This window comes from Henckelia pumila, unplaced genomic scaffold (assembly GCF_033568475.1).
Source record: "Henckelia pumila isolate YLH828 unplaced genomic scaffold, ASM3356847v2 CTG_389:::fragment_1, whole genome shotgun sequence".
Lineage (NCBI taxonomy): Eukaryota > Viridiplantae > Streptophyta > Magnoliopsida > Lamiales > Gesneriaceae > Henckelia > Henckelia pumila.
Window position 1 is genome coordinate 60,946 of NW_027331817.1, and position 25,991 is coordinate 86,936.

General features: G+C 31.7%; 1 pseudogene; it reads right to left on the bottom strand.

Moving 5' to 3' along the window:
* Window positions 1-318: 318 nt before the first annotated feature.
* Window positions 319-24,803, bottom strand: LOC140871104 (heat shock cognate 70 kDa protein-like; annotated as a pseudogene).
* Between the last annotated feature and the right edge of the window lie 1,188 nt (window positions 24,804-25,991).

Sequence of the window (25,991 nt, forward strand, 5' to 3'; positions counted from 1 at the left end):
TATATCAACCTTAAAATATGAATAATAAAAGAGGTAAAGATTGCAATTAATAAATTTGCCATTTTATCCAATAAAATTATTTACAAATGTATCTAGAAATATTACAAGAGGCATAAAGGTAAAAACTATTAGTGGAATAAGAGGAAATAAATAATTTATTTTCCAACATCAAATGCAATCCACTCGGAGAAAAGTACGAAATCAAGATAACATCAACATATTTAGATTCCAAAACAAATTAAACCAACAAAAAATATTCAAAAATAGCCACCTCAACATGTTATAATATATACTTTTCAATAATGTATATATACTTGGTTAATCAACTTCATCCAACTTAGTAGCATTGCCATAGCTGCTGGAGTACATCTTTGCAATGACGGTCTCTAGTTCTTCCAGTTTACCTTTTAACTCATCTTCTCCGGCGAGTTCATTGCTTTCCAACCACTCGCTAGTTTGCGCGACGGTGAGTTCAATCTTCCTCAGCTCGGAATGTTCCAATTTCGAAGCTAAGCTCCTGTTCCTTCTAATTTTACTTCTCATACTATACACACGGTTTTCCAGAGCATTCTTGGCCTTAGCTCTCCTTCTATGTTGCTCGTCTTCCGCCTTGAAACGCTCCACTTCTCGCACTGTAAAGAAATAGGGGTTGCACATAAATAGTTTGAGGTGTTGTTACAAGGTGTTGACAACACCTTCAATAGCACCTAGAGTAATTTTACAGCGGAATATAATTAAAACGTGAAATAAAATAAAAAAGCAACCAATAAATAGACTCAGATTAAATAAGCAAGAGTATAAAATACTCTTGCAGCGCCTCAGGGCAAAACTTTCACTAAAAAATAATTCAAAGAGTTTTACAAACCTTAAAACTAGTGATCATTATAAAATTCAATTTCTCAAAACAAGTGAGAAAATAAAGAGTAAAAGTTCTCCTAAAAATTCTATGCAAAATAGAATAAATAAAGCGAGATAAGGAGAAAAATCTTGAAGCCAAAATACGTGAGCAGCACACTTCTCCGATCAATGATCTTCAAATGTTCTTCACGGCTTCAAGCAATCACGACTGATACGAGCTTCAGAAAATCTTCAATTCTATCTCAATGTACGTAAGTGAAGCTATTAAATAAATCTCGATGGTCTTGGTATCAATCTCTTTGTCTCTCTCTTGTAGCACGCCTATATAGACAAGACTCCTTCTTGTCTTAGTTTTCTTGTAGACGTAGGATTCCTCAAGATTTGATCATATCAAATCTACAAATATAAGAAAGACGATACACATTAGATATGATATAATAAGCTTAATAATATCTCAAATCAAGTTACTTACAGAAATAAATAACTTATATAAAAGTTACTTCATGTCCAAGAAAGACAAAAGATATTAAATAAAATCTTTTTTAAAAACTTGAGAATTTTAAGGAATAAAATATTCCTTTCAATCTCCCCCTTTTTGCCTTTCTGGACAAAACACATTTTTAAAAAATAATCAGTTCAACTCAACTCCCCCTTAATCAAAACCTGAATAGATTCTCCCCTAAGTATAAGCAGAGGTGTTGTCAAGAGATGTTGGCAACATCTAGGTACAACATTCCAGACCAATAAACATAAACAGAAAAAGCAGTTTTGATTAGGAGAAGAGCAAAAAAAACTTATCAGTAACAATTAAAACAAAAACAAGAAAACTAAACCAACTAAACCAATCTAGAATTGATTGCTCTCAGATGAGCCATTACTTTCAGCTTCTTTTTCACCACTTTCTTCTCCCCCTTTTTTGTTCAAAAGAGCCAGCTCCACTGAGTAATGACTCGTAATGATCCTTCAACCCTTCATAATAGGCAAGATCAGCCTTAGCCTGTGCAATCTTCTGCTCAGCATGCAAAAATTAAGCTTGAATAAAAGCAGTATCCTCGGTCTAAGCAGCAGAGGTAGGTACAAAAATTGCAGTGGCAGAGGAGGTGTTTGCAACACCTGCCACAATACCTGCAGCAACATCTGATTTAGACCAAGGTAGGTCTTGAAAGAGTGGGTGCCCGGTTAGCCAACTTGTGGCTAAGGGCTTTTATGACTCTATGTAAAACAATCTTTTGTTTAATATAATTTACACTTTTATAATGACATTGACTTTATCTTTATTCATATTGTTATATTATGATATACTATTGTTGTTTTGATAAAGACCTTGAATATACTATAGTGTATGTAAGATGTGGTAGCACATGGGGATGGCTATCATGAAACACATCTTATAGTCACTGTATATTCTAAACAGTTCCTAGTCAATTGAGCCGTCTGCAAATAAGGATAAGGATCGCTCGAGATTGAGACTAGCATTTGCGATGCCGAGTACCATGTTTCATTGGTATGGAACATAGAGATGTTCAAAGCATGCAAATGGATATTCATATGATGAATGATCGAACTACCCTATTCGAACTTTCCAAGTGGTTATCACTTATCGAGTGGATAAAGTTCGCGGTTTTGGTTGTACACTATTAGTCCTTATTACTTGAAACATCATTGAGACTCTATATGCTAGTACTGTACTTTGACTCGTTTACCGACTCTATTGGGGTCATCAGGTGTCGGGATTGGGTACAGTTACGATACATATAGGAGTCGATGCTTTGTTGTCAAGGATTCACCACATACTTGCGAGTGTGGATATCCTATGCGATCTGAGGAGATATTAGTGTGACGAATCTCTGGCCAGAGTACATGATGTGTTTTAGGTTACTTGGTGTTCCTAGTAACACATGCGATGTCACTAATAGATCTCCAAGATGTTATGCATAGTTATCGAATCTCGAACGACTTTCGATGCACCAATGGTTGTTGATTCGATCGGGATATTTGGTTGAAGGGACCGTACTGTACGCTAACCAAAATCTACTGGTTCTTGCAGGAACTATCAGTAATACCTAGGGAATCATGGGGCGATGTTGCTAGGCGCTCTTACCATGATTCGATGGGTAAGTCGGAAATTGTTGTTCCGAGTCACAAGAAGTTGTGAGCCCACGGCTAGCTGTATTCCTGAACCATTGAGGGTAACACAAGTAATGGATTACTAAAACCCCGTAGAGATAGTTAAATTTAAAGAGTTAAATTTAATGAAAGAAAAGTTGGACTTCTTAATTAAAAGGGAGTGGGATTTCCTAAAATGACATAGGGATGGAAATTTTTGGAAATCACTGAATTCGGATTCAGAAAAATTATCTTGACTTTAAAAGATGCAGAAATGGTTTCTGTGCACATTGGTAAAATCAGTTTATCAATCGGAGTCACGATGAATTTTATATTAATTTCTAGAACAACGGGCTTGGCTTGTTGGGCTTAAGTTATGGATTGTGGGCCCTAAGTAGTTAGAGTCCTAATGCAATTATAAACTTAATCTAGTTTAGAAATTATCTATAAATATATGTACTGTGTTCGAAAATTACACAAGCTTTCAGTCTAGCAATTTTTGAAAATCAGTCTATATTATTCAAGAGGTTTTTCGAAAATTCCTCTGTCCCTTTTGGAGAAAATTCGATTTGTGATTTTTGTGAAAAATTACAAATCGAATTAACAGATCATATCTGTTTATTCTCTACGTAAAACTTCTGATTGATTTCTAGTGCAGTCAATCAGAGGGTTTCTCTATTACCTCACTGTCCTCATTAATATTCTCATCAGTAGGCTTTTTGACTTTTGATTCTGGATTTTCTGCAGAAGGTGTTGTCGGAGGTGTTGACAACACTCCTTGGACTACATCTGAATTTCCAGAATTATCTAGCAGATCATCAACTTCATCCCAAGCTGTTTTCTTCTTTAGATCTGCAAAGTCATCAAAAACAACATTAATTGATTCAAGAATAGTCCTAGTTCTCAAGTTAAACATCCTATAGGCTCGGCTATTTGATGAATATCCTAAGAACATGCCCTTGTCAATCTTTGCATCAAACATAGCAAGATGATCTCTATCATTTAAAATGTGACATACACATCCAAAAATATGAAAATATTTAAGGTTTGGCCTCTTTTCCATGAGAATTTCATAGGATGTCATAGTAGTATCATTCCTCAAATAAACTCTATTTGAAATATCACATGCAATATTCAAGGCTTCTGCCCAAAAACGTTTTGAAATATTTTTTGAACTTAACATCACTCTTTCCATCTCTTGCAAAGTTCTATTTTTTCTTTCAGCAATTCCATTCTGTTCTGGGGTTTTAGGAGAAGAAAATTCATGAGAAATACTTTTCTTATCACACAAACTAGCAAAAGAAGAGTTTTCAAACTCTTTACCATGATCAGTGCGAATTCTGATTACCTTCAGATTGTGTAGATTCGAAATCTTAGTGAGCAGTTTCATGAAGGCATCAAAGGTGTCTGATTTTTCTCTCAAAATATTTACCCAAGTATATCGTGAAAAATCATCCACACAAACAAAAGAATATTTCTTACCACCAAAGCTTTCAACATCCATTGGACCCATTAAGTCCATATGTATAAGCTCAAGACAGCGTGTTGTCACAAATGATGGCAACACCTCGTGTGATACATTAGTCTGCTTCCCTTTTTGACATGCTTCACACAAAAATGGAATACCATATTTCAGATTAGGCATACCTCCAACAGCATCTAACTTACTCAAGTTCTTTAGAGTCTTGAAATTTGCATGACCCAATTTTTGATGTCATAGATCAAACTCATTCACTTTTGTGTGTCTACAATCCATCTCTTCTCCAAGTTGATAGCAGTTGTTGGATGACCTTGTACCCGTCATGACACACAAATTTGAATCATCAAAAACTTTGCATAGTTCTCTATCAAATTGCACATGCAAATTATCATCACAAAGTTGGCTTATGCTTATTAGATTGACAGTTAGTCCTTCAACATGAAGCATGTTGCGAAGCTTATGCAAACCAGCAATATTCAGAATTCCCTTTCCAACAATGTTTCCCTTTGAACCTCCTCCATAGGTTACTTTTCCACTTTTATGTTCAACATAATGTGGGGACCCGAGTGCTAATCTCTTATTCAAATAATTAATTCATGAATAATAAATGATAGTCAATTAGCAAAGACTAAATTTTTTTTTTTAAAGTTCACACCTCGCTCGATCGGGTGAATTCACCCGATCGAGCGAGCCCTCAAGCCCTACTTCTCGGGTTGGAAAATATTTTGGCCTCGCTCGATCGGTGAAGTTCACCCGATCGAGCGGGCTCATAATCCAGAAAGCCAGCAGAAGCTTTTGCTGTCAAAGCCTTGCAAATCGTTCTAACATGCTCTAGTAATCTCATGGTATAATGGTGCAACAACACTTCAATCTTGTAACCAAAACTAACATACATATATAGTTGGAGAAGAACAAGATCATACCATATACTTGAATCTAATCTCAAGCTATCTCAATATCATACAAAAAGGATCATTGCACAGAACACCATGTTACATTAAAGGAATGCAGTTATGTTCAACAAGTCTTGGCAAGGATAATTACAACATGATCATTTTATTCTACACATTCAAGTAGTAAGATTCCTAAACATCATATCAAGTTTAGCTAACACAAGATCATGCTATGGAACTAACACAAGACTTTACATCTAACTCGGATCTCCACTCTATCTCTCAATCTCTGTTCTTCACGCTCGCTTCTGCCCTGTTCCAGTCCTGCCTATTCCCATGACACATACAACACAACAATAGCCGGATAACACCGGTGAGAAACATATTTCTTAGTAAAAGCAACATATAAACAAGACAACATCTATATCACATTCATGATATATAAATATTGAAATGCATGCTTAAAAACGGGTTGAGCAAACTATTAATCTATCAATCTCTCGGTTCTTTGGTTTGGGATCCCGAGGATAAGATAACATAGTAATTCTACCGATATTCTCGATCAAGGTAGACTACATACATCTTTCCTCTAGACGTGGAAGTAACTACACGGAGTATTCGGGCACTAAGCTAAATCAACCACTTAGGCCACTCGAGGATAGACTTTTCAACATGCCTATATCAAACGTTTCAGTTTATTTCAAATTCAAGGAATAGGTTCAAGATGAATGTCAAGTTATATCAAATACATTCACCATATTCAAACCAACTAATCACATTGACAAGCAATTCATAAGCCATGTAAACAAATCATAAAACATAGCAAGTATGTGGTTTGGTTTTGGGAACTCATGTTATAACCATGTCTTGAGTATTCATCCCGTCAAAGTAGTGTCGACTTTTACCTTTTGATTGTGAGGTTTCAAGGTGATTCCAAGCTATCCCAAATCTGGACAAGGAACAACCATAAGACTTGAATCAAAGTCTACCTTCAAGTTATATCAAGCTCTATTGGAAAAATGACTCCAAACCTTGCTTCAACTCGTTTCCGATTCGACTTCTGAATTCCCAAGCTCAAAACACTTTCACCACAATCTGAAATGAAGTATATAACATCCAACAAAATTAGTATAAGTCAATCATATCCAAGCTCAATCGAAGAAGATAGCAAAACAGTTCACAATCACAAGTTCGGCGGCGTAACGGCGTCTATTCGGAAACCGTAACTCAAAGCTATCTAAACTCACAATCATATACAATCTAAATCACTTCCTAATATCCATAAATCAGCTAAAACCCAGCCACATCAGCATGTAAGAATTCTAACCAAAGCTGAAAATCATAACAATTCAACACGATAGCCGTTCGTCGGTTCGACGTCGAATATACAATCCATAGTAGTTCAAGAACATATATCTAACATCAAACTCTGATTTCCTCAACTCTCAAATTTCGAAACATGCTGATCATGATAAAACATAATAATTCTTACATCACTTTGAAGCTCTTATTCTGAGGATTCCAAAACTGTGCCCGGAACTGAAATCGGATTAACGGATATTGAGTTATGAAACTTTGAATATAAAATTGTGCTTGAGCCCTTTCTTCCTTCCTTCTCTGCTCTCAGTTTTGCTCTCACTTTTCTGATGAAAAGGCATGTATACACGTGAATATGTTATTGAGAAACAAGTGTCCCACTCAAATTCAAAAATTGCACTTAGACCTTTCTATTTCTTCACCAGTTGCATAATAGCCCTGAAACTTCCTTGTATTTAAATTTCAATCCTCACTAATTTAAGAATATTAGAATTTAAATCAAAACTCTAATTATTCCTAAATTAAATATTCTCGGATCAAAATTAAATAATCTCGGGCCTTAGACATATTCAGTAAGGAACTTTTTGGAACCTGTCATATGACGTGAGCTACTGCTATCAAAGTACCAAGCAACTGAAACATTAGTTCTCAAAGCAGTATAAATCATATAAAATTGAATATCAGCTTTTGGTACCCAAACCTTTCTTACAGTAGATCTGTCTTTGTAGATGTTGTGAGGAGGTGTTGGCAACACCTTCGATGCAGATCTATGTCTGTAGTCTTTCTGCAGCTTAAAACAGTATGGTTTAATATGACCAGGTCTATGACAGTAGTGACAAATATACTTACGCTTTCTTCTAGTCATTGAAGGAGCAGTAGACTATGGCTTTGGTTTTGTAGGATAAATTGGTGAGGCCTTTTTGGTTGAGCTTTCTGTACAGCTGCTTTCCTTGACAAACACAGGGCCTTTTGAACTTTCACCAACCTCGAATTTGTTGTTTTCAAAACCTAAAACAGTCGTACCATCTCTTCCCATCATGAGTAGAGATTCAAGCTTGGAAGTGCTTGAATTAAACTTGGCCAATGTAGCTTTTTCTTTTCCGAGTTCTTTCTTCACCAGACTTAATTCCATGTCTTTCTTACTCAGCATGACTTCGAGTCTTGACACATCAATCTTTAAATCAGAATTTTCTTTTGAAAGAAGTGTATTCATCTTATTTCTTTCAATCCAATCAGCATGTGTAGTTCTTCAAACATTATCCGAGCTTCTTCCATGGATATTGTTTCATCACCTGCATCATTATTACACACATTATCAGTAACGGAAGAATTTAAACAGACCGACCTTTGGGAGATGTTGCGGCCAGGTGTGGCAACACCTGCGGCAACACCTAAAGGATTGACTTGAAACATATTTTTGCTTTTCAGTAGGGCAGATAGGGTAGTGTGGCTTTCTTCATCTTCCTGCTCTTCTTCATCAGACTCTCTATCACTTAAAGACGTATTAATCCCTTTCCTAAGCATGTTAGCACACTCATTTGCAAAATGTCCAAAGCCTTGACAAGCATGACATTGAACCGTGTCTAAATTCTTTGAAACTGGCTTCTTCTTCCCTTCCAACATCAGTCGAGGCTTAGGAGTATCAGTAAGCTTCCTTGGAGACTGTTCTGGTCCAGTAATTCTCAATGGCTTGTTACAGAACATTGGAGCCTTGAGTTTTTTATCTGTCTTCCTTGACTCTTTCATCTTCTTCAGATAATCATTGAATTTCTTATTCATGAGTGAGATCGAATCATCCTCTAGATCAGACTGATGAAATTCTTTGTGGAATTGAACATACTCCTCGTATGAAGGTTTTGAAGCTTGAAGTGCTATAGATTTCCCTTTATCCTTCTCTTGTGCTGAAGAGTTCATCTCGAATACTTGAAGGATACTAATCAATTCTGTCATCTTTATCTTTGAAGTGTCCTTTACCTCTTCAAGCACCCAAATCTTCTCATTAAATCTCTTTGGCAAGGATCGAAGGACTTTGTTCACCATATTCTCACTAGCAATAGGTCCTCCAAGAGCATGCGCCTCTGTAGCTATCTCTCTAAGTTTCTTATCATAATCAGCAATTGTCTCGTTCTCATCCATCCGAATATTCTAGAATTTTGCGTTTAGCAATCTCATTCTTGTTCTTCTCACACTATCAGTTCCTTCATAGTGTTATTGAAGAGCGTCCCACGCATCCTTTGCAACTATGCAGTCATCTATGATTCCAAACATTCTCATATCCACATATGAAAAGATTGCATTGATTGTTGTAGCATTGTAGCTTAAACTTTGTGCTTCCTCAACGGTCCAAGTTTCTTCTGGATTGAGAATGTATTCTCCATCTTGATCTAGCGTCTTTGAAGGATTCCAACCAGTAAAAATACTTTGCCGTGCATGAACATCCATCGCTTTGATAGTGTATCGCATCCTTGTCTTCCACAATGCATAATTCGTGCCATCAAGAACCGGAGGTTTCAAAAATGAGTTCGCAACAGACGATGAGTCCATCTTATTTCTTGTAATAAAATAAACAAACCAGGATCAGTTCTTAGTGTATCAAGAAGATGGCTCTGATGCCACTTGTAAGGAAATAGGGGTTGCACATAAACAGTTTGAGGTGTTGTTACAAGGTGTTGACAACACTTTCAATAACACCAAGAGTAATTTTGTAGTGGAATATAATTAAAACATGAAATAAAATAAACAAGCAACCAATAAATAGGATCAGATTAAATAAGCAAGAGTATAAAATACTCTTGCAGCGCCTCAGGGCAAAACTTTCACTAGAAAATAATTCAAAGAGTTTTACAAACCCTAAAACTAGTGATCATTATAAAATTCAATTTCTCAAAACAAGTGAGAAAATAAAGAGTAAAAGTTCTCCTAAAAATTCTATGCAAGATAGAATAAATAAAGCGAGATAAGAAGAAAAATCTTGAAGCCAAAACACGTGAGCAGCACACTTCTCCGATCAATGATCTTCAAGTGTTCTTCACGGCTTCAAGAAATCACGACTGATACGAGCTTCAGAAAATCTTCAATTCTATCTCAATGTACGTACGTGAAGGTATTAAATAAATCTAGATGGTCTTGGTATCAATCTCTCTGTCTCTCTCTTGTAGCACGCCTATATAGACAAGAATCCTTCTTGTCTTAGTTTTCTTGTAGACGTAGGATTCCTCAAGATTTGATCATATCAAATCTACAAATATAAGAAAGGCGATACACATTAGATATGAAATGATAAGCTTAATAATATCTCAAATCAAGTTATTTAAGGAAATAAATAACTAATATAAAAGTTACTTCATGTCCAAGAAAGGTAAAAGATATTAAATAAAATCTTTTTTAAAAACTTGAGAATTTTAAGGAATAAAATATTCTTTTCACGCACCATTCGCTTGATCTCTTCCGCAGACAACCTTCCTTTGTCATTGATGATTGTCATGTATCCCATCAGAGTCGATATCGAAGCAGATGGTTATTTTAGGTTCCCCCCTCGGAGCAGGTGGGATTTCAGTGAGCTCGATCGAATTTACCCTACAAGTTGTTAGCTATCGTCCTCGCCCTTTCGCCCTCAAAAACTTGGATGAGTGTCATGGTTTGGTTGTCGGAACTTGTCATGAATTGTTCCTTTTTCTTGGTCAGAACAGCGGTGTCTCTTGGTATTATCACTTTCATTTCGCCTCCTTGTTCACATAACAATATATCTTGAACTTGTTCACTAGCATGGCCAGTTAATATAGCTGCTTGGATTGCTGCAGCAGAAGCAACGGCCTCATCGGGATGAATGCTCTTGCACAACTCCTTACCATTGAAGAAATCTTGTAGCATTTGTTGCACCTTGGGAATTCTAGTCGATCTGCCAACAAGCACCACGTCGTGGATACTTTTCTTGTCCATCTTGGCCTCATTCAGACATTCCTCCACTGCTTTAATGCACTTCCTAAACAAATCCATGTTGAGTTCTTCGAATTTCCCACGAGTCATTTTATGGTGAAGATCGATCTCATCGTACAAGCAATCGATTTGAATAGATTTATCTTTTCCCTCTCACAAGACTCCCTCAACCTTGACATTGCTCGAGTGTCCACACTCATATCCCTTTTGTGCTTTCTATTGAACTCTTGAACACAGTGGTTAACCATCATGTTGTCGAAATCGCGTCCTCCGAGGTGCACGTCACCGGCGACGGCCTTAACCTGGAACACACTATTCCGCATAGTGAGAAGAGACACATCAAAGGTTCCACCCCCGAGGTTGAAAATTGTTGGGTACCAGTATATATATTGATATGCAAGGATTTTATGATATGTTGGCGGAATCTTTTTAATGAATAAGAATATATATTAAGCAAGAGAACAACGGAGCATGTAAGAGAAAATAAGAAGAATCAGAGGAACAATAAGAGGAATTGGATTGTTTCTTTCATTCAACCGACTAGCCTATATATAGGAAATAATACAACAATACAAGACAAATAATCATGAATCACACTTTTAATATAATAAACAAAACATGTTTCATGAATTGTACCATGCATCTATATTAAATATTTTGTTCTTTGCTATGCTCCAATTTCTTCCGGCTATTTTGTAGCATTCAATTATTTGTAGGCTTTATTCAATGATCCATAGACCCACATCATAATAATGCACCTACATGAAAATAATGCATCCAAATTATTAATGTATATTATTTTACACTCCTCCTTAATTTGTAATGCATATACGTTTCTTGAAGTGCTCCAATTTTTCTGATGATATTGGCTTTGTGAATGGATATGCAATTTGCTCTCCGGTACTAACAAATGTTAGTTGTATTTCTCCGTCATTGACGAGATTTTTGATAAAATGATGACGAAGTTCTATATGCTTTGACCTGACATGAAAAACTGGATTTTTTGTCATAGCAATAGCAGACATGTTGTCACAGAATATTTTTGTAGGACTTTTTGGATCTTGTTGTAAATTTTTCAAAATTCTTCGTAGCCAATCTTCACAGGCAGAATCAGTAGCAGCAATATATTCAGCTTCAGCTGATGAAAGTGCAACAGTCTTCTATTTTTTAGAAGACCAAGAAATTGGTTTTGTACCAATAGAGAATACATACCCAGATGTGCTTTTTCTGTCATCAATTGATCCAGCTCAGTCGCTATCAGTGTAGCCAATTAGTCTATTGTCATCTTCACTAGTATATTTTATACCATGATTTTTTGTTCCTTGATATATCGCAGTATTCTTTTTCCAGCGAAAAATTGAATTTGACTTGGATCACTCATGAATCTGGATATCATGTTCACAAAATGAACAATATCTGGTCTGGTGTTAGTGAGGTACATTAAATGAACCCACTAAACTTTGATAAATTGTTGCTTTGGCCTTTTTTTCTCCATCATTTTGCTGCAATTTTTCATTCAAGGTCATTGGAGTTTGTGACAGGATTACACATAGACATATTGAATTTTTTCAGCAAATCTTCTGTGTATTTTTCTTGAGAAATAAATATTTCTCCTTTATTTTGTTGCACTTGGATGCCAATAAAATATTTCATAAGGCCCAGATCTGTTATCTCGTATTCTTTCATCATGGCCTTTTTGAATTCCTCTAGCATCACATGGTTAGTTCCAGTATATATCAAATCATCAACATAAAGGCACACGATCAAAAATTCATTTAATTTGTACCTCCTTTTTTGACATAAAGATATGGCTCACTTGGGCTTTGATGGAATCCATTGTTGATGAAATAACTGTCGATTTACTATTCCATGCCCGAGGTGCTTTTTTCAAGCCATAAAGTGCTTTGTGGAGGCGATAAACCGTGTTTTCTTTTTCTTTCACTACGTAGCTATCTGGTTGTTCTACGTAGACTTCTTCTTGCAATTCTCCATTTAGAAAAGCTGATTTTACATCAAGTTGATAGACTGGTAGCTCCTTCTGTGCAGCAATAACAAGTACAATGCGAATTGTTTCCATTCTTGCAACAGGTGCAAATGCTTCATTATAGTCAATCCCAAGTTGTTGTGAGTAGCCTTTTGCAACAAGGCGAGCTTTATGTTTTTAGATTGATCCATCTTCATTGAATTTGTTTTTGTAGATCCACTTTAATCCTACCACATCTTTATTTTTTGGGATATCAACCAAGCTCCAAGTTTTGTTTTTCAAAATAGTGGTCATTTCATCATTCAAGGCTTTTTGCCAAACTTTTTTTTTCACAGCCTCTTCAAAATTCTGTGGTTCACAAGGGAAAAATTCAACATTTGATAAAAACATAAATTTCTCTTAGTGAACGTACCTTTCTCACAGGGAAGTCTGAATCAGAATCTGAGTCAAATATATTTTGGTCGTGTACTGGATCCACTGAAGAACTTGCACCAGAATATTCTGTTTGTTTTGATTCAATGGTATTTTTATTTTTCCAGTCCCATTCTTTCATTTCACCAAAGTGTACATCTTTTGAAATTGTCAACTCGTTTGTTTTTGGATTAAACAAACGATATGCTTTTGATTCATCACTGTAGCCAATAAAAATATATTTTTCACCTTTTTCGTCGAATTTCTCTCGTCGTTGTGAAATAATGAGAGAATAAGCCAGACATCCAAAGACTCGAAGATGTTTGATTTTTGGTTTGAGTTTGTGCCAAGTTTCGTAAGGAGTTTTATTTGGATTGGCCTTGGTAGGTGATTTGTTGAGGATGTACAAAACAGTATTGACAGCTTCAGCCCAAAAAGTGTTGGGAAGATCTTTTGCTTTCAACATAATTCTAGCCATTTTGACAATGATTCGATTTTTTCTTTCAGCTACACCATTTTGTTGAGGTGTGTAGCGAGCTGTCAACTGCCTCCGGATTCCTTCTTGACTGCAATAATTTGAAAACTCTTTAGACAAGAATTCCCCACCACGATCAGTTCTGAGTGTCTTGAGCTGGAGATTGCTCTGTCTTTCCACCATCTTCTTGAACCGGACAAATACTGCAAAGGCTTCTAATTTTTTCTCCAAGAAGTACACCCACATCATCCTGCTAAAATCATCAACAAAAAGAAAAAAATATTTTTTGTTTTGAAATGATGATGTCCTTGTTGGTCCACAAATGTCCGCATGTATCAGTTCAAGAGGTTGTCTTGATCTCCAAGCAGTCTTGGGAAAAGGTAATCGGTGCATTTTACAATATATATATCCTTCACATGTTTGGTCCAAAAGTTCAATATCAGGGAGTCCAATCACCATGTTTTTCTGTTTCAACAATCTCAGTCCATGATAGTTCAAATGTCCATATCTTAAATTCCCCAAAAGAGATTCTTCAGATTTTTCAACATTCAATGAGATATTATTATCCAATGGCATTGTCAACGAAAATACTTTGTTCGGAGACATTTTAATTTTCGCAATCAGTTTCTTATCTATGTCCCTTATTTTGCATTCAATTTTTTTCAAAATTAACTGAGTAACCATTTTGAATTAATTGTCCAACACCCAGTAAATTTGAAGTAAGATCAGGGACATATAGGACATTTTCAATAAATTTGGTGTTACATCCCTTTGTGCGCACAGCTATAGTTCTTTTGCCTTGAACATGTTGTAATTTTCCATCTCCTACCTTGACTCTGATGAGAAATTTTCATCAAATTTGATGAAATAATCCTTGTGTCCTATCATGTGATTACTGCAACCACTATCCAAGTACCACATATTCAAGAAATTATTGGTCATGTTCATACATGAATAAAACATGATTTTTTGATCATTCTCCTCTGTGAAATTGGCTTCGTTTCCTTCATTTTTTTGTCTGTGCCAATAGTCCTTATAAGAGTGGTTTGGAATTTTACAAGTTTTGCATCTATCTCAACAATTTTTTGATTCATGACCCGATTTCTTGCAAACAAAACAAGAAGAGTTAGAATTGATATTACCTCTGCCTATTTGATTGTTGTTGAAGCGTGGTTTTCCTCTTCCTCATCCATGGTATCGATAATTTTTGAATCTTCCACTTTGTTGAAATTGTTGGGATGTGCTTGATTCTCCACCTTCAAATTTTTTCTTCTCCGCAATTTTGAGTTTGGACTCAAAGGCTTGCTCAATGGAAGGTCCAACAAATTTACTCATCCTTTTTTCATGGGCTTCTAAATAACCCATCAACTCCACCATCGTGAATTTTGATAAATCTTTTGATTCTTCAATTGCAGCCACAACATGTTCAAATTTTTGTGGCAAGCTCCGTAGGACTTTTTCAACAATTTTCTTGTCTTCGATGGTATCTCTGTAACTTTTTATTTGATTGATTATTTCAACCACACGTGAAATAAATGTGCGGATATCTTCATTATCTTTCATGGCTAAATTATCAAAATCTCGCCATAAAGATTGAAGCTTGATGGAGATAACTTTCTTGGACCCTTGAAACTCCATTTTTAGAATATGCCAGGCTTTTTTGCCATTTTCGGCACCCATGATTCTGGGAAAAATGGATCGATTTACACCTTGTTGGATGAACAATAAGGCTTTGGCATCTTTCCTGATATTTTCCCGACACTCCTTTTGCTTTGCTTGAGTCCACGTGGCCAAGTTTTCGGCATCTGCTGGTTCTGGTATACCATTCTCTACTATATCCAATAGATCTGGAGAGATAAATAGAATCTTCATCTGGACTCTCCAAAATTCATAACTTTCTCCATCAAATACTGGAATGGGAGTAGTTAATGAATCTTTAGACATTTTTTGTAATAGAATATTTTTGCAAAGGAGAAAATGAACGTGGCTCTGATACCACAATTTTGTTGGATACCAGTATATATATTGATATGCAAGGATTTTATGATATGTTGGCGGAAGCTTTTAAATGAATAAGAATATATATTAAGCAAGAGAACAACAGAGCATGTAAGAGAAAATAGAAAGAATCGGAGGAACAATAAGAGGAATTGGATTGTTTCTTTCATTCAACCGACTAGCCTATATATAGGCAATAATATAACAATACAAGACAAATAATCATGAATCACACTTTTAATATAACTAGTAAAAATGCACGTGCTCCGCACGTAAAATAACTTATTTTATAATCCAGTAATTATATAATTGGATTAATAAGATAATACTAATAATAAAATATATTGTATATATGTTATATATATATAAACCAATATCTATCTACTCACTATCTAATTCAATTAAAAAAATATTGATTCAGAAGTCTATGTATATAACTTAGAAACTTGAATATATCACAAGTGAAAAATAAGACAATATACAAAAATATTTAGCACATTAGATACAAATGATATATAGATGAAAGTATAAAGTGGTGAAAAAATATACTCTAAAACATTAACTCAAAATATTAAATGACCAAAAAAAAGAGAAACTAAAACATATTACATAATTGTAATATCTAGTATTTACATAAAATAATATACGAAATTAGTGTTTATAATTAACAAATAACATAATAACTAAAATTATTACTTGGTAAGTTATATGTCATGATAATTTATTACTTTATCTTTTATTTAATTTTTTCAAACTGTTATTTAATATACGTAATATTTTTGTAATTATTTATTAAATTATAATAGTATTTATTTAACAAAAAATTATAATAATTAAAATAAAATTTAATTAAAAAAATTTAAACTAATATGATTTTTTTTAACTTAAAGTACCGTGATTATCACTTCATCGTTTTCTATAAGAATTAGTTTACGTTTTAAGCACTTAAATAACATTTAGTATGTTGATTATTAATTTTTCACTCCATTTATGTGCACTAAAAACCTTCAAAACTATATCAAATTAAAATTTCATAAATGTTACATTTTTCAAATAATAAAGGTTATTTTTGTTATATTTAAATTTTTTTAAAAAATGAATATCAAATAATCCACTATATTAAGAATATGATACCTTTAATAATAAAAAAATCTTCTTTTTCATAAAATTTTCATGACAAAATAATTAAATATTAACAAATATAATTAACTCACTATTATTATTATTATTATATTTTTAAAACAAATAAATAATTTTCATGATAAAATAATGCATTAATTACAAAATTACTAAATCCACTAACTTGTATTTTGATTATTATTATTTATGATTGTGATTAATTTAAATTAATCTTTATTATTTAATTTAATTAATATGTATATTAATTAATAGTTTATATCATCAGCTAATCATTTAAACAAAATTTTTGTCATCATTATTATATATAAATAGATACTTTTACTAATTATTATTTTATATCAATTAACAATTTTAATTATCATCTTAAATTAATTATATTTAATTAAATTTTTGTTTCTATTTCCCACCAACTGAAGTATAGTAAGATAATTTATAACACTTTTTAATTATAAAATTTTCATTAATTATTAACAAAAATTAATTTAAATATTTTTTGAGAAGTTTTCAAAATGAATATAAATTTAGTGTTTGCATTTTTTTGCAAGGTAACAATATTCTATTATATATTTACCCCTACATTCATAATTTTATAGTAGAAATAGAAACAAAATAACATATAAGATTAATGTATAAAAATTTAACACAATTAATAGTAGAAATGAAGTAAAGTGGACAAAATATATATAAATTTAGTGTATGCATTTGTTTTCAAGGTAATAATACACTATTATTTGATTTAATAATATTAATATATTATTAAAAAATTTATATTGCAATATTACAAATAATGAACGAAATGAAAAAAAAATATAATAATAACATATAAAATGTATGTATGAAAATTTGTTCCAATTAATAATTGGAAGAAATTTTAAATGAAAGACATAGAATTAAATAGATTTCATTAAAATGGAAGTTATATGTGAAATTATTACAATAATTGTCTTGTGCATTCTCCAACTTTGTTCCTTTATTTTTTGTAATTTTACTTATATAACCCTCATTATTATCTTATGTACATAGAATGAAAGGATAAAGATGTATATACATAATGAAAAACTTTAATCCTACATTCATACTTTTATAATAGTAATAGATTTTTCATTAATTATTAACCAAAATTACTTTAAATATTTTTTGAGAATTTGTCAAAATGTATATAAATTTAGTGTATGCATTTGTTTGCAAGGTCACAATATTCTATTATTTACCCCTACATTCATAATTTTATAGTATAAATAGAAATAAAATAACATATAAGATTAATGTATGAAAATTCAACACAATTAATAGTAGAAAGGAAGTAAAGTGGACAAAATATATATAAATTTAGTGTATGCATTTGTTTGCAAGGTGATAATACTCTATTATTTGATTGAATAATATTAATATATTATTAAAAAATTTATATTGCAATATTACAAATAATGAACGAAATGAAAAAATATAATAATAACATATAAAATGTATGTATGAAAATTTGTTCCAATTAATAATAGGAAGAAATTTGAAATGAAAGACATAGAATTAAATAAATTTCATTAAAATGGATGTTATATGTGAAATTATTACAATAATTGTCTTATGCATTTTTCAAATTTGTCCCTTTATTTTTTATAATTTTACTTATATAGCCCTCATTATTATCTTATGTATATAGAATGAAAGGGTAAAGATGTATGTATATACATAATGAAAAAAACTTTACTCCTACATTCATACTTTTATAGTAGTAGTAATAGATAATAGATAATAGATAATATGTAATAGATAATAGATAATAAATAATAGATAGATTTAAAACAAATAAATTATTTTCATGATAAAATAATGAATTAATAACAAAAATACTAAATCCACTAACTTGTACTTTGATTATTATTATTTATGATTATGATTAATTTAAATTAGTCTTTATTATGTAATTTAATTAATATTTATATTACTTAATAGTTTATATCATCAGCTAATCATTTAAACAAAATTTTTTGTCATCATTATTATATATAAAAGGATACTTTCAATAATAATTATTTTATATTAATTAACAATTTTAATTATCATCTTAAATTTATTATATTTAATTAAATTTTTGTTTTTATTTCCCACCAGCTGATGTATAGTGAAAGATAGTTTATAACACTTTTTAATTATATTTTTTTCAGTGATTATTAACAAAAATTACATATTTTTTGAGAATTTTTCAAAATGTATATAAATTTAGTGTATGCATTTGTTTGCAAGGTCAAAATATTCTATTATTTACCCCTACATTCATAATTTAATACTAGAAATAGAAATAAAATAACATATAAGATTAATATTGTATGAAAATTCAACACAATTAATAGTAGAAAGGAAGTAAAGTGGACAAAATATATATAAATTTAGTGTACGTATGCATTTGTTTGCAAGGTGATAATACTCTATTATTTGATTGAATAATATTAATATATTATTAAAAAATTTATATTGAAATATTACAAATAATGAACGAAATGAAAACATATAATAATAACATATAAAATGTATGTATTAAAATTTTTTTCAATTAATAATAGGAAGAAATTTGAAATGAAAGACATAGAATTAAATAGATTACATTAAAATGGAAGTTATATGTGAAATTATTACATTAATTGTCTTATACATTTTTCAAATTTGTCCCTTTATTTTTTGTAATTTTACTTATATAGCCCTCATTATTATGTTATGTATATAGAAAAAGGATACTTTCACCAATTATTATTTTATATTAATTAACAATTTTAATTATCATTTTAAATTTATTATATTTAATTAAAATTTTGTTTTTATTTTCCACCACTTGAAGTATAGTGAAAGATAATTTATAACACTTTTTAATTATAAATTTTTCATTAATTGTTAACAAAAATTACTTTAAATATTTTTTTGAGAATTTGTCAAAATATATATAAATTTAGTGTATGCATTTGTTTGCAATATTCTACTATTTACCCCTACATTCATAATTTTATAGTAGAAATAGAAATAAAATAACATATAAGATTAATGTATGAAAATTCAACACAATTAATAGTAGAAAGAAAGTAAAGTAAACAATATATATATATAAATTTAGTGTATGCATTTGTTTGTAAGGTGATAATATTCTATTTATTTGATTGAATAATATTAATATATTATTAAAAAAATTTATATTGCAATATTATAAATAATGAACGAAATGAAAAAATATAATAATAACAAATAAAATGTATGTATGAAAATTTGTTCCAATTAATAATAGGAAGAAATTTTAAATGAAAGACATATAATTAAATAGATTTCATTAAAATGGAAGTTATATGTGAAATTATTACATTAATTGTCTGGTGCATTTTCCAACTTTGCCCTTTATTCAATGATCCGTAGACCCACATGATAATAATGCACCTACATGACAATAATGCATACAAATTATTAATGTATATTATTTTACAAAAATAAGCACGTTAATCTTTTCGCCATAGCTGGTGAACTTTCTGTCAAGACCATATGCAATGGCTGCAGCAGTCGGCTCGACGATGATACGCAAGACGTTGAGGCCGGCAATGGTTCCAGCATCCTTGGTGGGAATCATTGAAGTAGGCAGGCACCGTAATAATGGCGTTTGTTATCGTCATCCCGATATAAGCTTCCGCAATATATCGATCTTTCATCTTGGTGAGGATCATCCCAGAAATTTCTTCAGCTACATATTTTTTCTCCTCACCTTTATCATCGAGGCCAGAACTGATTTTGATGGGTCACTGAACCTCCGCCCAATCAACCTTTAGCGTCTACAAATTAAATTTTTTATGGAATAAAAAAGAAAATTGTTCAACCCAAACCTAAAAATAATGCATTAAAACATTTAATCTTGATGAACAAAAGGGGAATATGGTGTGCAATATTATGAATTTTACGCATTATTAGTTACGAGTACATTCAACTTTGTAATATTATGTTAATTGAACTGACAAGTTAACCATGCATTTGTTTATATATTATCATGAAATCAAAAAGGAAAAATAACATATATAACTTATTTGAAATCTCAAGTCTATTGAAAACACCTTACGAAAGTTTGTTGAGCTAGTAGTACTCTTTTATTATTCTAGACTAGATATGTAGCTAGCATACACCCCTTTTCGACCAAAAAATTACTAAACTGTTCTTAAATAACTTTTATGAACTCTTTTATCAGTATCTTTTATCGAAAATTTAAATTAAAACAACAATACATTTAATTATGTTATTTCAGTTAAAATTATTTATAAAATCAAATTAATTAATTTAAATATTAAATTATATTTTAAAAATAATTAAACTTAATATGTAATTTAATGTAATAATATAATTTACCATTAAAAAATATTTCGCGTATAACAAATATTAAAATAAAATAATTATATATAATTTTCACAGTTATTTAACTAAAATTTGATTATTTTATTCAATTAAATATATAATTTAATTAATTAATTATTTAAGTAGGGGTATTTTTGTCATTTTTTAGCTGAAAGAGGTGTGTATGTTACCGAACTACAATCACAGGGGGTTATTAGCTCAAAAAACTTTCATAGAGAGTTCTCAGCAAACCCGAGAATTTTTCCAATAAAAAATTATAGGGTCTACTCCAACTCTTCTAAATTTTTTGTTTCAAAGTGAGTTGGCTAATCATTTCGTACAAATACACCGAGAGTGTTTTAACATAGAATCTTCAATTTATGTAGTTAGGACGCAGGACAACTTCAAGGCTACATATCAACGGCCAAGGAAGACATGATTATTAAGCATCGCCTCCACAAATTAAGTGTATATGTACTCTGTGGCTTGGCAAGCACTTCGTGTGTGGAATTGTAAAATTGGCAATTAATTAACCAACTTCCATGGAACAGAATCTGAAAATAACTTTACCATAACCATATATAATATTCAATGGAAACGTGCAGGGACGGATCTAGGATATATGTCGGTTTTGGAGGGACCGCTCACAGAGTATAGATAAAAGATAAAAATTATATTGCTTTTAACAAATATATTTTTAAGAAAAAAAAAGGGTTGATCTCGAAAGGCACTCCATTCACATGAGTCAGAGGCCCATTGGCTCATATGGAGATTAATTCGAGGGATGGGGACGAGCTGCAGGGACCTGAAGGAGGGAGCACATGTCTCTTTTAATAAATATTATCAATGCATTCGAAAAAAAAATCATCATTCATTTTGCTCCAAAGCCTAATTTTGACGATATTCACAGCTGAGAATTACAGTTTTATAATAGTTGTAAAAACTGAAAGAATAAGTATATGCATTATCACCCTAAAAACAAGGTTGATTAATTAAAATTTTGAAGATTGGTTAATATTTAATATATATATATAATATAAAAAAATAATTCAATTGAGATGATAAAAAAAATTGAATTCAATCCAAAATATTAACTGAACAAAATCTAAACAAATTTGATCAAACAAAATCAACAGAAAACAGATATATATTGGCATATCGCAAAATTGAAAATACCCACAATTAGCAAAAAAAAAAAAGAAATATTGTGGAGAGTGAGAAATTTGGTGTAGCTGATGGTGCAGGGTGAAACTTTTCTAAATATCTTGTTTTAGAAGAATATGAGTTTTTATTTTTAATGATGAATAGTCATTTTCTTTTTATTAGTTTGAATTTTTTATGTTGTATAATTTTAGAGGAAAGTATGAGGGTTTTTACTTTTCATGATGAATATTTGTTTTATTATTAGTTTGAAATATCTAATTTTACATAATTTTAGAGAAAATTTAGAAAAAAAATAGAAGAATAGGGGTTTCATTTTTCACGATGATTAGCCCCTTTCTTTTTATTTTTATCAGCTTCTAATTTTTTATTTTATATAATTTTAGAGGAAAAATTTTAATGATTTAAATAAATAAATTATTAAAAGAATATATATTTTCACTTTTCATGATGAATAAATTTTTTTATATTAGTTTTGCAATTTTTTATTATATATATATATATATATATATATATATATATATATTAAAACAATAATTTACATATTTTAATAAAATAGATAAACTTAAAAGAGAAATAAAGGTTGGCATTGAGAATAATTTTTTTTATTAGTTTTGAAATTTTTTATTATATACTAGCAACAGAAGCACACACAATTACGTGAGTGATATAATATATGATATTTTATGATTATTTTATGTATGAAATAATATATTATTTAGTAGTTAAAAATTATTTATTGGAAAGATAATATAAATTTAATATCCTATTATATTCAAAAAGGTAGATGAGAAAAATTGGAGAAAATTGTGGATAAAAGAATAAAATTAAAATATGTTTTTGGTGATAGGAGTAAAATGGAGAAAAAAATTGGTTTAATTTGAACACACTAAAAGTAGTTATTAAAGGGTGCTCAATATATATTAAAACAATAATTTACATATTTTAATAAAATAGATAAACTTAAAAGAGAATTTAAGGTTGGCAACTTGGCATTGAATATACATTTACAGATAAACTCAAAACAAGATCTGCCCAATAAGCCACACGGAAATTTAGTTTCTTATACAGGACATATTTTTATATAATATATTTTCACAAATGAATATACATTTACAGATATGCTGAAAAAAATTTCAACAGTTTTGGGGAGCCGTGGCTCACTTTTGCCCTATGGTGGGTCCGCTCCTGCTTAAGTGAGCCATTACTACAAATGCATATGTAATTGTTTATCTTTACATAGATGACATGTTAATCATGGGAAGCAACCATGAATTGATTGTGAAAACAAAGAAAATGTTGAGACAACATTTTGACATGAAGGATTTGGGATTGTGTGATATTATTCTAGGGATTAAAGTTTTTAGAACTCCTGCTGGATTTATTTTATCCCAAACTCATTATGTAGAAAAGGTTCTTGAACGATTTAATGCCACAAATCGTTCTCCGGCTAGAAGACCTATGGATTTGGGTACACATTTAGCCAAACATAGAGGAAAAGCTGTTTCACAATTGGAATATGCAAGGGTGATAGGAAGTTTGATGTACTTAACTAACTGTACACGTCCTAATCTTGCATATACAGTAAACAAACTTAGTCGGTTCACAAGTAATCCAAGTGAGGATCATTGGAAAACATTAATGAGAGTGCTTGGATATTTGAAATACACTTCAAGTTATGGAATAGTGTATAAAAAATATCCTGCGGTCCTAGAAGGATTTTATGATGCAAATTGGATTTCTGACACGAAAGACTCCAAGTCTACTAGTGGATATGTGTTTACAATTGGTGGAGGAGCGGTGTCATGGAGATCCTCTAAACAAACTTGTATAGCTCGGTCAACTGTGGAGTCCGAGTTCATTGCTTTAGATAAAGCTGGTGAAGAAGCCGAGTGGCTTCGAAACTTTTTAGAAGATATTCCATATTGGAATAAACCGGTGTCTTCCATTACTATTTATTGTGACAATCAGTCAGCAATAGGAAGAGCACAAAGTAGTATGTTGTGAGAGCTCGTGCTCCTGATTAATGTTTAATGACCAAACAATCAGGATTAATTAGTGTAAACAGCAAAAACGAGTAAAAATTTTCTTTTTTGGGCCTGCAAAAATTTTGGCATGACCTCCCCGTTAATAGGACATCCCGAAAAATCCAAACAACACAACACAACATTATATACTCGAAAATAGAGTCATATTCCACAAACACAATTCCTACAGCCGCACTGGCCAGGACTAAACACAAGCATAGCCGACAAGACTCGATCACTCCACAATCAAATCAAACCAACAATAGAGTATATAATACAACTACTCGGGGCATCTCCCCGGCAGAATACCAAACCACACACAATACATATAAGTATATCTGGGAAAACAATAACTACTAGCCGTCACTGAGCATCGATACCTGACGCTCCAACAGACGCGTCAGAAGTCCCTGGAAATCCTGTCATGGCATCAAAAACAACCACGACATAAAAGAAAAATAGGGGTCGGACCCCAGTATGACAAACCAGTAAATTGCGATGTAAATAAATGACATGTAATAATACCAAGTAAATTCAATGCAATGCTATGCAATGCGTGAACGGTAACAATGGAATAACGGATACCAAGTGGAGTACCAATAACAACGTCAACAACAGTGGCCACCCGTGCCAGGAATGCAGCATCAAATCGCAGCTCGTCCATGCACGTAGCTCTAGGAATGCGGTTTGCAAGGCCGCTCGTCCTGAGCTGTCATCTGGGAATGTGGCTAATCCTATCCCACTCTCCCCTCTCATGACTCAACATACATCTCAAGAGTCCAACAAAATAGCTGTCAAAGGAGTCAAGGCTCAACATGCTATGCCATTGGATTAATGTGACTAGTTGACAAATATCCCTTTTTAATATATTTAAAAAGAAAATATATTATTTATTTAAAAATAACAACTAGGGATAATTACTCAACTCAGCACAAAAATATCAAATTATGCATGAATGCACATACAAGTCATCCAAGGCATATAATAGCAATTAACAAGCCACTTAATAAAATTAAATGACTTCATAAACATCGTAAGATACCGTTTTGAGCGTAGCTCACTGAACACTTAAATTTACCACAATTCTTAAGGACTTTCTGATGACTCTGAACTTGTGGAAAATATTTATTTCCAAAATCAACTCATATAAAATTTCAACAATTCGACGGTTTAGCCTAAAATTACAAAATAATTTCCGAGGCTAACATACAACAATCCTAAGGCATAATACTATCGAATATACGATATTCTATAGCCTTAGAAGTTCAAAAACTCAATTAACGCTATTTTTAATTTTTCAGAAATTCCACAAAATTCCTAAAATTAAAATTTACACTTTCTAACACATCTAAACATCCAAACATAATTTATCAAGAACTAAAACTCGAAAATTCCCAATTAATAAATCTGAAATTTTGAAATAATGCTTAAATAAATTCCAAAAAATAACCAATACCTCAATTCGGCTCAAATATAACACCTACAACCAACAATTAAATATATATCAATTATAGGAACTCAATTGAACCAAAATACCCAAATTTTCGAAACCCTAGCCATGAAATTACCTCAAAGTTTTGAAATTGAACTCCATCAAACCTAAATAATCTTCCTCCTAGCCTAAGCAACGATAGGCAGCGGCAACATGGCGGAAAAACGGTGTCTGGGAAAAAGGGGTTCAAAGAAACGAGCTCAAAGCTTAGGAAAATCGGTACCAAAAGAAAGATCTCGCCGCGAGGATTCCGGAACTACTTCCGGATTTGAAATCGGGCAAACAACGGAGAAATTACGGCCAAAAGAGGAAACGAAAATTGAAAAGGAATAATTTATTATCTTGTATGCATATGTGTGT